Below are 10,000 nucleotides of genomic sequence, written 5' to 3' on the forward strand. Positions count from 1 at the left end.
TTTCTTTCGTCAGGCAAAAGAACCAGAGTACTCCGCGTCCATCCACTCCAACCTTGTCCGACTTTGAGGCACCAGGCTCGGCCACCCTCCGAGCCTTTTCCTTCCCTCTCCTGTTATGGTGCCTCCCTATTAACCTCTAGGTGGTTGCGCTCGTGACATCAAAAAGACCACTTTTTGAGGAGCAGTCACACTCGGAAAAAATTTCTTTCGTCAGGCAAAAGAACCAGAGTTCTCCGCGGCCATCCACTCCAACCTTGTCCGACTTTGAGGCACCAGGCTCGGCCACCCTCCGAGCCTTTTCCTTCCCTCTCCTGTTATGGTGCCTCCCTATTAACCTCTAGGTGGTTGCGCTCGTGACATCAAAAAGACCACTTTTTGCAGAGCAGTCACACTCGGAAAAAATTTATTTCGTCAGGCAAAAGAACCAGAGTTCTCCGCGGCCATCCACTCCAACCTTGTCCGACTTTGAGGCACCAGGCTCGGCCACCCTCCGAGCCTTTTCACTCCCTCTCCTGTTATGGTGCCTCCCTATTAACCTCTAGGTGGTTGCGCTCGTGACATCAAAAAGACCACTTTTTGAGGAGCAGTCACACTCGGAAAAAATTTCTTTCGTCAGGCAAAAGAACCAGAGTTCTCCGCGGCCATCCACTCCAACCTTGTCCGACTTTGAGGCACCAGGCTCGGCCACCCTCCGAGCCTTTTCACTCCCTCTCCTGTTATGGTGCCTCCCTATTAACCTCTAGGTGGTTGCGCTCGTGACATCAAAAAGACCACTTTTTGCAGAGCAGTCACACTCGGAAAAAATTTCTTTCGTCAGGCAAAAGAACCAGAGTTTTCAGCGGTCATCCACTCCAACCTTGTCCGATTTTGAGGCACCAGGCTCGGCCACCCTCCGAGCCTTTTCCTTCCCTCTCCTGTTATGGTGCCTCCCTATTAACCTCTAGGTGGTTGCGCTCGTGACATCAAAAAGACCACTTTTTGCAGAGCAGTCACACTCGGAAAAAATTTCTTTCGTCAGGCAAAAGAACCAGAGTTTTCAGCGGCCATCCACTCCAACCTTGTCCGATTTTGAGGCACCAGGCTCGGCCACCCTCCGAGCCTTTTCACTCCCTCTCCTGTTATGGTGCCTCCCTATTAACCTCTAGGTGGTTGCGCTCGTGACATCAAAAAGACCACTTTTTGCAGAGCAGTCACACTCGGAAAAAATTTCTTTCGTCTGGCAAAAGAACCAGAGTGTTCAGCGGTCATCCACTCCAACCTTGTCCGATTTTGAGGCACCAGGCTCGGCCACCCTCCGAGCCTTTTCACTCCCTCTCCTGTTATGGTGCCTCCCTATTAACCTCTAGGTGGTTGCGCTCGTGACATCAAAAAGACCACTTTTTGCAGAGCAGTCACACTCGGAAAAAATTTCTTTCGTCTGGCAAAAGAACCAGAGTTTTCAGCGGTCATCCACTCCAACCTTGTCCGACTTTGAGGCACCAGGCTCGGCCACCCTCCGAGCCTTTTCACTCCCTCTCCTGTTATGGTGCCTCCCTATTAACCTCTAGGTGGTTGCGCTCGTGACATCAAAAAGACCACTTTTTGCAGAGCAGTCACACTCGGAAAAAAATTTCTTTCGTCAGGCAAAAGAACCAGAGTTTTCAGCGGTCATCCACTCCAACCTTGTCCGATTTTGAGGCACCAGGCTCGGCCACCCTCCGAGCCTTTTCACTCCCTCTCCTGTTATGGTGCCTCCCTATTAACCTCTAGGTGGTTGCGCTCGTGACATCAAAAAGACCACTTTTTGCAGAGCAGTCACACTCGGAAAAAATTTCTTTCGTCTGGCAAAAGAACCAGAGTTTTCAGCGGTCATCCACTCCAACCTTGTCCGATTTTGAGGCACCAGGCTCGGCCACCGTCCGAGCCTTTTCACTCCCTCTCCTGTTATGGTGCCTCCCTATTAACCTCTAGGTGGTTGCGCTCGTGACATCAAAAAGACCACTTTTTGCAGAGCAGTCACACTCGGAAAAAATTTCTTTCGTCTGGCAAAAGAACCAGAGTTTTCAGCGGTCATCCACTCCAACCTTGTCCGATTTTGAGGCACCAGGCTCGGCCACCCTCCGAGCCTTTTCACTCCCTCTCCTGTTATGGTGCCTCCCTATTAACCTCTAGGTGGTTGCGCTCGTGACATCAAAAAGACCACTTTTTTCAGAGCAGTCACACTCGGGAAAAATTTCTTTCGTCTGGCAAAAGAACCAGAGTTTTCAGCGGTCATCCACTCCAACCTTGTCCGATTTTGAGGCACCAGGCTCGGCCACCCTCCGAGCCTTTTCACTCCCTCTCCTGTTATGGTGCCTCCCTATTAACCTCTAGGTGGTTGCGCTCGTGACATCAAAAAGACCACTTTTTTCAGAGCAGTCACACTCGGGAAAAATTTCTTTCGTCTGGCAAAAGAACCAGAGTTATCAGCGGTCATCCACTCCAACCTTGTCCGACGTTGAGGCACCGATGTCGGCCAAGTTCTGAGCGTTCCACCGCCGAATGCCACTGGTCCTCAACACAGCGGACTTCCAATCCAACCTTGTCCGACTTTGAGGCACCGAAGTCGGCCTCAGCCCGAGCCTTCCCCCGCCGACCTCACTGGAGCCCGCCATCCAGGGACCGGCGGAGGTCGCCCGCATGACCGCGGCAAAGTGTCTCAAAGTCGGGCACGACCGCTCGAGTCACCCGCCAACCCGGTCCGGGGCACCTCCAGGGACCGGCGGAGGTCGCCCGCATGACCGCGGCAAAGTGTCTCAAAGTCGGGCATGACCGCTTGAGTCACCCGCCAACCCGGTCCGGGGCACCTCCAGGGACCGGCGGAGGACGCCCGCATGACCGCGACAAAGTGTCTCAAAGTCGGGCACGACCGCTCGAGTCACCCGCCAACCCGGTCCGGGGCACCTCCAGGGACCGGCGGAGGACGCCCGCATGACCGCGACAAAGTGTCTCAAAGTCGGGCACGACCGCTCGAGTCACCCGCCAACCCGGTCCGGGGCACCTCCAGGGACCGGCGGAGGACGCCCGCATGACCGCGACAAAGTGTCTCAAAGTCGGGCACGACCGCTCGAGTCACCCGCCAACCCGGTCCGGGGCACCTCCAGGGACCGGCGGAGGACGCCCGCATGACCGCGACAAAGTGTCTCAAAGTCGGGCATGACCGCTCGAGTCACCCGCCAACCCGGTCCGGGGCACCTCCAGGGACCGGCGGAGGACGCCCGCATGCCCGCGACAAAGTGTCTCAAAGTCGGGCACGACCGCTCGAGTCACCCGCCAACCCGGTCCGGGGCACCTCCAGGGACCGGCGGAGGACGCCCGCATGACCGCGACAAAGTGTCTCAAAGTCGGGCACGACCGTTCGAGTCACCCGCCAACCCGGTCCGGGGCACCTCCGGGGACCGGCGGAGGTCGCTCGCATGACCGCGACAAAGTGTCTCAAAGTCGGGCACGACCGCTCGAGTCACCCGCCAACCCGGTCCGGGGCACCTCCAGGGACCGGCGGAGGATGCCCGCATGACCGCGACAAAGTGTCTCAAAGTCGGGCACGACCGCTCGAGTCACCCGCCAACCCGGTCCGGGGCACCTCCAGGGACCGGCGGAGGACGCCCGCATGACCGCGACAAAGTGTCTCAAAGTCGGGCATGACCGTTCGAGTCACCCGCCAACCCGGTCCGGGGCACCTCCAGGGACCGGCGGAGGACGCCCGCATGACCGCGACAAAGTGTCTCAAAGTCGGGCATGACCGCTCGAGTCACCCGCCAACCCGGTCCGGGGCACCTCCGGGGACCGGCGGAGGACGCCCGCATGACCGCGACAAAGTGTCTCAAAGTCGGGCACGACCGCTCGAGTCACCCGCCAACCCGGTCCGGGGCACCTCCGGGGAGCAGTGGAGGTCGCTCGCATGACCGCGACAAAGTGTCTCAAAGTCGGGCATGACCGCTCGAGTCGCCCGCCATCCCGGTCCGGAGCTCAACACTTTGTCGTTTTTTCCACTCCCTCCCCATTAACCTCTAGGTGGTTGCGCTCGTGACATCAAAAAGACCACTTTTTGCAGAGCAGTCACACTCGGAAAAAATTCGTTTCGTCTGGCAAAAGAACCAGAGTTCTCAGCGGGCTTCCAGTCCAACCTTGTCCGATTTTGAGGCACCAGGCTCGGCCACAGTCCGAGCCCATTCACTCCCTCCCCTGTTGTACTCGCTCCCTATTAACCTCTAGGTGGTTGCGCTCGTGACATCAAAAAGACCACTTTTTGAGGAGCAGTCACACTTAGGAAAAATCCGTTTGCGCTCACACCATCCCTCCCCATTAACCTCTAGGTGGTTGCGCTCGTGACATCAAAAAGACCACTTTTTGAGGAGCAGTCACACTTAGGAAAAATCCGTTTGCGCTCACACCATCCCTCCCCATTAACCTCTAGGTGGTTGCGCTCGTGACATCAAAAAGACCACTTTTTGAGGAGCAGTCAGACACCGAGGTTTTCTGGATTTATGTCCGTTTTCCTGGTTCTCTGACTCGGGCACCTTGTGACCGACATCCCCCCCTTCCCTGGTTCTATTTTGCCGATACTTTGGTGAGTTTTCTACCCGCAAACCAAGCCCCCCAAGCCCGCCGCCTGGTGGGGGAAGAGGCCCCCTGGTCCCGGTTCTATTTTAGGACACTTTGGTGAGTTTTCTACCCGCAAACCAAGCCCCCCAAGCCCGCCGCCTGGTGGGGGAAGATGCCCCCTGGTCCCGGTTCTATTTTAGGACACTTTGGTGAGTTTTCTACCCGCAAACCAAGCCCCCCAAGCCCGCCGCCTGGTGGGGGAACATGCCCCCTGGTCCCGGTTCTATTTTAGGACACTTTGGTGAGTTTTCTACCCGCAAACCAAGCCCCCCAAGCCCGCCGCCTGGTGGGGGAACATGCCGCCTAGCCCGGTTCTATTTTAGGTCACTTTGGTGAGTTTTCTACCCGCAAACCAAGCCCCCCAAGCCCGCCGCCTGGTGGGGGAAGAGGCCCCCTGGTCCCGGTTCTATTTTAGGTCACTTTGGTGAGTTTTCTACCCGCAAACCAAGCCCCCCAAGCCCGCCGCCTGGTGGGGGAAGAGGCCCCCTGGTCCCGGTTCTATTTTAGGACACTTTGGTGAGTTTTCTACCCGCAAACCAAGCCCCCCAAGCCCGCCGCCTGGTGGGGGAACATGCCCCCTGGTCCCGGTTCTATTTTAGGACACTTTGGTGAGTTTTCTACCCGCAAACCAAGCCCCCCAAGCCCGCCGCCTGGTGGGGGAACATGCCCCCTGGTCCCGGTTCTATTTTAGGACACTTTGGTGAGTTTTCTACCCGCAAACCAAGCCCCCCAAGCCCGCCGCCTGGTGGGGGAACATGCCGCCTAGCCCGGTTCTATTTTAGGTCACTTTGGTGAGTTTTCTACCCGCAAACCAAGCCCCCCAAGCCCGCCGCCTGGTGGGGGAGCATGCCCCCTGGTCCCGGTTCTATTTTAGGACACTTTGGTGAGTTTTCTACCCGGAAACCAAGCCCCCCAAGCCCGCCACCTGGTGGGGGAAGAGGCCCCCTGGTCCCGGTTCTATTTTAGGACACTTTGGTGAGTTTTCTACCCACACTGCATGTCCCCAAATGCCGCCATCTGGTGGGGGAACATGCCGCCTGCACCGGTTCTATTTTAAGTCACTTTGGTGAGTTTTCTGCCCACACTACGGGTCCCCAAATGCCGCCATCTGGTGGGGGAACATGCCGCCTGCACCGGTTCTATTTTAAGTCACTTTGGTGAGTTTTCTGCCCACACTACGGCTCCCCAAATGCCGCCATCTGGTGGGGGAACATGCCGCCTGCACCGGTTCTATTTTAAGTCACTTTGGTGAGTTTTCTGCCCACACTACGGGTCCCCAAATGCCGCCATCTGGTGGGGGAACATGCCGCCTGCACCGGTTCTATTTTAAGTCACTTTGGTGAGTTTTCTGCCCACACTACGGCTCCCCAAATGCCGCCATCTGGTGGGGGAACATGCCGCCTGCACCGGTTCTATTTTAAGTCACTTTGGTGAGTTTTCTGCCCACACTACGGGTCCCCAAATGCCGCCATCTGGTGGGGGAACATGCCGCCTGCACCGGTTCTATTTTAAGTCACTTTGGTGAGTTTTCTACCCACACTACGGGTCCCCAAATGCCGCCATCTGGTGGGGGAACATGCCGCCTGCACCGGTTCTATTTTAAGTCACTTTGGTGAGTTTTCTACCCACACTACGGGTCCCCAAATGCCGCCATCTGGTGGGGGAACATGCCGCCTGCACCGGTTCTATTTTAAGTCACTTTGGTGAGTTTTCTGCCCACACTACGGGTCCCCAAATGCCGCCATCTGGTGGGGGAACATGCCGCCTGCACCGGTTCTATTTTAGGTCACTTTTCTCACTTTCTGACCCACAAATAATGCCCCAAATGCCGCCGCCTGGTGGGGGGAACTGCCGCCTAGTCCCGGTTCTATTTTAGGTCACTTTTCTCACTTTCTGACCCACAAATAATGCCCCAAATGCCGCCGCCTGGTGGGGGGAACTGCCGCCTAGTCCCGGTTCTATTTTAGGTCACTTTTCTCACTTTCTGACCCACAAATAATGCCCCAAATGCCGCCGCCTGGTGGGGGGAACTGCCGCCTAGTCCCGGTTCTATTTTAGGTCACTTTTCTCACTTTCTGACCCACAAATAATGCCCCAAATGCCGCCGCCTGGTGGGGGGAACTGCCGCCTAGTCCCGGTTCTATTTTAGGTCACTTTTCTCACTTTCTGACCCACAAATAATGCCCCAAATGCCGCCGCCTGGTGGGGGGAACTGCCGCCTAGTCCCGGTTCTATTTTAGGTCCCTTTTCTCACTTTCTGACCCACAAATAATGCCCCAAATGCCGCCGCCTGGTGGGGGGAACTGCCGCCTAGTCCCGGTTCTATTTTAGGTCACTTTTCTCACTTTCTGACCCACAAATAATGCCCCAAATGCCGCCGCCTGGTGGGGGGAACTGCCGCCTAGTCCCGGTTCTATTTTAGGTCACTTTTCTCACTTTCTGACCCACAAATAATGCCTCAAATGCCGCCGCCTGGTGGGGGGAACTGCCGCCTAGTCCCGGTTCTATTTTAGGTCACTTTTCTCACTTTCTGACCCACAAATAATGCCCCAAATGCCGCCGCCTGGTGGGGGGAACTGCCGCCTAGTCCCGGTTCTATTTTAGGTCACTTTTCTCACTTTCTGACCCACAAATAATGCCCCAAATGCCGCCGCCTGGTGGGGGGAACTGCCGCCTAGTCCCGGTTCTATTTTAGGTCACTTTTCTCACTTTCTGACCCACAAATAATGCCTCAAATGCCGCCGCCTGGTGGGGGGAACTGCCGCCTAGTCCCGGTTCTATTTTAGGTCACTTTTCTCACTTTCTGACCCACAAATAATGCCCCAAATGCCGCCGCCTGGTGGGGGGAACTGCCGCCTAGTCCCGGTTCTATTTTAGGTCACTTTTCTCACTTTCTTACCCACAAATAATGCCCCAAATGCCGCCGCCTGGTGGGGGGAACTGCCGCCTAGTCCCGGTTCTATTTTAGGTCACTTTTCTCACTTTTCTACCCACAAATAATGGCAAAAAAAAATGCTTACAGCACCCAGTATTCCCAGGCGGTCTCCCATCCAAGTACTAACTGGGCCCGACCCTGCTTGGCTTCCGAGATCAGACGAGATCGGGCTCATTCAGGGTGGTGTGGCCGTAAGCGAGGGAAGCGCTTGTGAAATGCCCCAAAGTGTTGAAAATGTTCCCCAGGCCCCTGGTTCCCCATCCCCGCAGGAGGAGGCTCCCCAGGCCCCCTGGTTCCCCATCCCCGCAGGAGGAGGCTCCCCAGGCCCCCTGGTGCAGGAGGAGGCTCCCCAGGCCCCCTGGTGCAGGAGGAGGCTCCCCAGGCCCCTGGTTCCCCATCCCCGCAGGAGGAGGCTCCCCAGGCCCCCTGGTTCCCCATCCCCGCAGGAGGAGGCTCCCCAGGCCCCCTGGTGCAGGAGGAGGCTCCCCAGGCCCAATGGTTCCCCATCACCGCAGGAGGAGGCTCCCCAGGCCCCCTGGTTCCCCATGCCCGCAGGAGGAGGCTCCCCAGGCCCCCTGGTTCTCTATGCCCGCAGGAGGAGGCTCCCCAGGCCCCCTGCTTCTCCATCCCCGCAGGAGGAGGCTCCCCAGGCCCCATGGTTCCCCATCACCGCAGGAGGAGGCTCCCCAGGCCCCCTGGTTCCCCATCCCCGCAGGAGGAGGCTCCCCAGGCCCCATGGTTCCCCATCACCGCAGGAGGAGGCTCCCCAGGCCCCCTGGTTCCCCATCCCCGCAGGAGGAGGCTCCCCAGGCCCCCTGGTGCAGGAGGAGGCTCCCCAGGCCCCCTGGTTCCCCATCCCCGCAGGAGGAGGCTCCCCAGGCCCCCTGGTTCTCCATGCCCGCAGGAGGAGGCTCCCCAGGCCCCCTGGTTCCCCATCCCCGCAGGAGGAGGCTCCCCAGGCCCCATGGTTCCCCATCACCGCAGGAGGAGGCTCCCCAGGCCCCCTGGTTCCCCATCCCCGCAGGAGGAGGCTCCCCAGGCCCCCTGGTGCAGGAGGAGGCTCCCCAGGCCCCCTGGTTCCCCATCCCCGCAGGAGGAGGCTCCCCAGGCGCCCTGGTTCTCCATCCCCGCAGGAGGAGGCTCCCCAGGCCCCCTGGTTCTCCATGCCCGCAGGAGGAGGCTCCCCAGGCCCCCTGGTTCTCCATCCCCGCAGGAGGAGGCTCCCCAGGCCCCCTGGTTCTCCATCCCCGCAGGAGGAGGCTCCCCAGGCCCCCTGGTTCTCCATCCCCGCAGGAGGAGGCTCCCCAGGCCCCCTGGTTCTCCATCCCCGCAGGAGGAGGCTCCCCAGGCCCCCTGGTTCTCCATCCCCGCAGGAGGAGGCCCCCCAGGCCCCTGGTTCCCCATCCCCGCAGGAGGAGGCTCCCCAGGCCCCCTGGTTCTCCATGCCCGCAGGAGGAGGCTCCCCAGGCCCCCTGGTTCTCCATCCCCGCATGAGGAGGCTCCCCAGGCCCCTGGTTCTCCATGCCCGCAGGAGGAGGCTCCCCAGGCCCCCTGGTTCTCCATGACCGCAGGAGGAGGCTCCCCAGGCCCCCTGGTTCTCCATCCCCGCAGGAGGAGGCTCCCCAGGCCCCCTGGTTCCCCATCCCCGCAGGAGGAGGCTCCCCAGGCCCCCTGGTGCAGGAGGAGGCTCCCCAGGCCCAATGGTTCCCCATCACCGCAGGAGGAGGCTCCCCAGGCCCCCTGGTTCCCCATGCCCGCAGGAGGAGGCTCCCCAGGCCCCCTGGTTCTCTATGCCCGCAGGAGGAGGCTCCCCAGGCCCCCTGGTTCTCCATCCCCGCAGGAGGAGGCCCCCCAGGCCCCTGGTTCCCCATCCCCGCAGGAGGAGGCTCCCCAGGCCCCCTGGTTCTCCATGCCCGCAGGAGGAGGCTCCCCAGGCCCCTGGTTGGGAGAGGGGGAAAAAGAGCAAAGTGTTTAAAAATGCCCCAAAGTGTTGAAAATGTTCCCCAGGCCCCTGGTTCCCCATCCCCGCAGGAGGAGGCTCCCCAGGCCCCCTGGTTGGGAGAGGGGGAAAAAGAGCAAAGTGTTTAAAAATGCCCCAAAGTGTTGAAAATGTTCCCCAGGCCCCTGGTTCCCCATCCCCGCAGGAGGAGGCTCCCCAGGCCCCCTGGTTGGGAGAGGGGGAAAAAGAGCAAAGTGTTTAAAAATGCCCCAAAGTGTTGAAAATGTTCCCCAGGCCCCTGGTTCCCCATCCCCGCAGGAGGAGGCTCCCCAGGCCCCCTGGTTGGGAGAGGGGAAAAAAAGAGCAAAGTGTTTAAAAATGCCCCAAAGTGTTGAAAATGTTCCCCAGGCCCCTGGTTCCCCATCCCCGCAGGAGGAGGCTCCCCAGGCCCCCTGGTTGGGAGAGGGGGATAAAGAGCAAAGTGTTTAAAAATGCCCCAAAGT

General features: G+C 59.1%; 1 non-coding gene across 1 annotated transcript; it reads right to left on the reverse strand.

The window, feature by feature from the left end:
- Positions 1-7,636: 7,636 nt before the first annotated feature.
- Positions 7,637-7,755, reverse strand: LOC148058371 (5S ribosomal RNA). Its single transcript, XR_015709921.1, has one exon. It is a non-coding gene; the product is annotated as a 5S ribosomal RNA (ribosomal RNA).
- Between the last annotated feature and the right edge of the window lie 2,245 nt (positions 7,756-10,000).

The sequence above is a fragment of the Callionymus lyra genome, unplaced genomic scaffold (assembly GCF_982586985.1).
Source record: "Callionymus lyra unplaced genomic scaffold, fCalLyr1.hap1.1 HAP1_SCAFFOLD_85, whole genome shotgun sequence".
Lineage (NCBI taxonomy): Eukaryota > Metazoa > Chordata > Actinopteri > Syngnathiformes > Callionymidae > Callionymus > Callionymus lyra.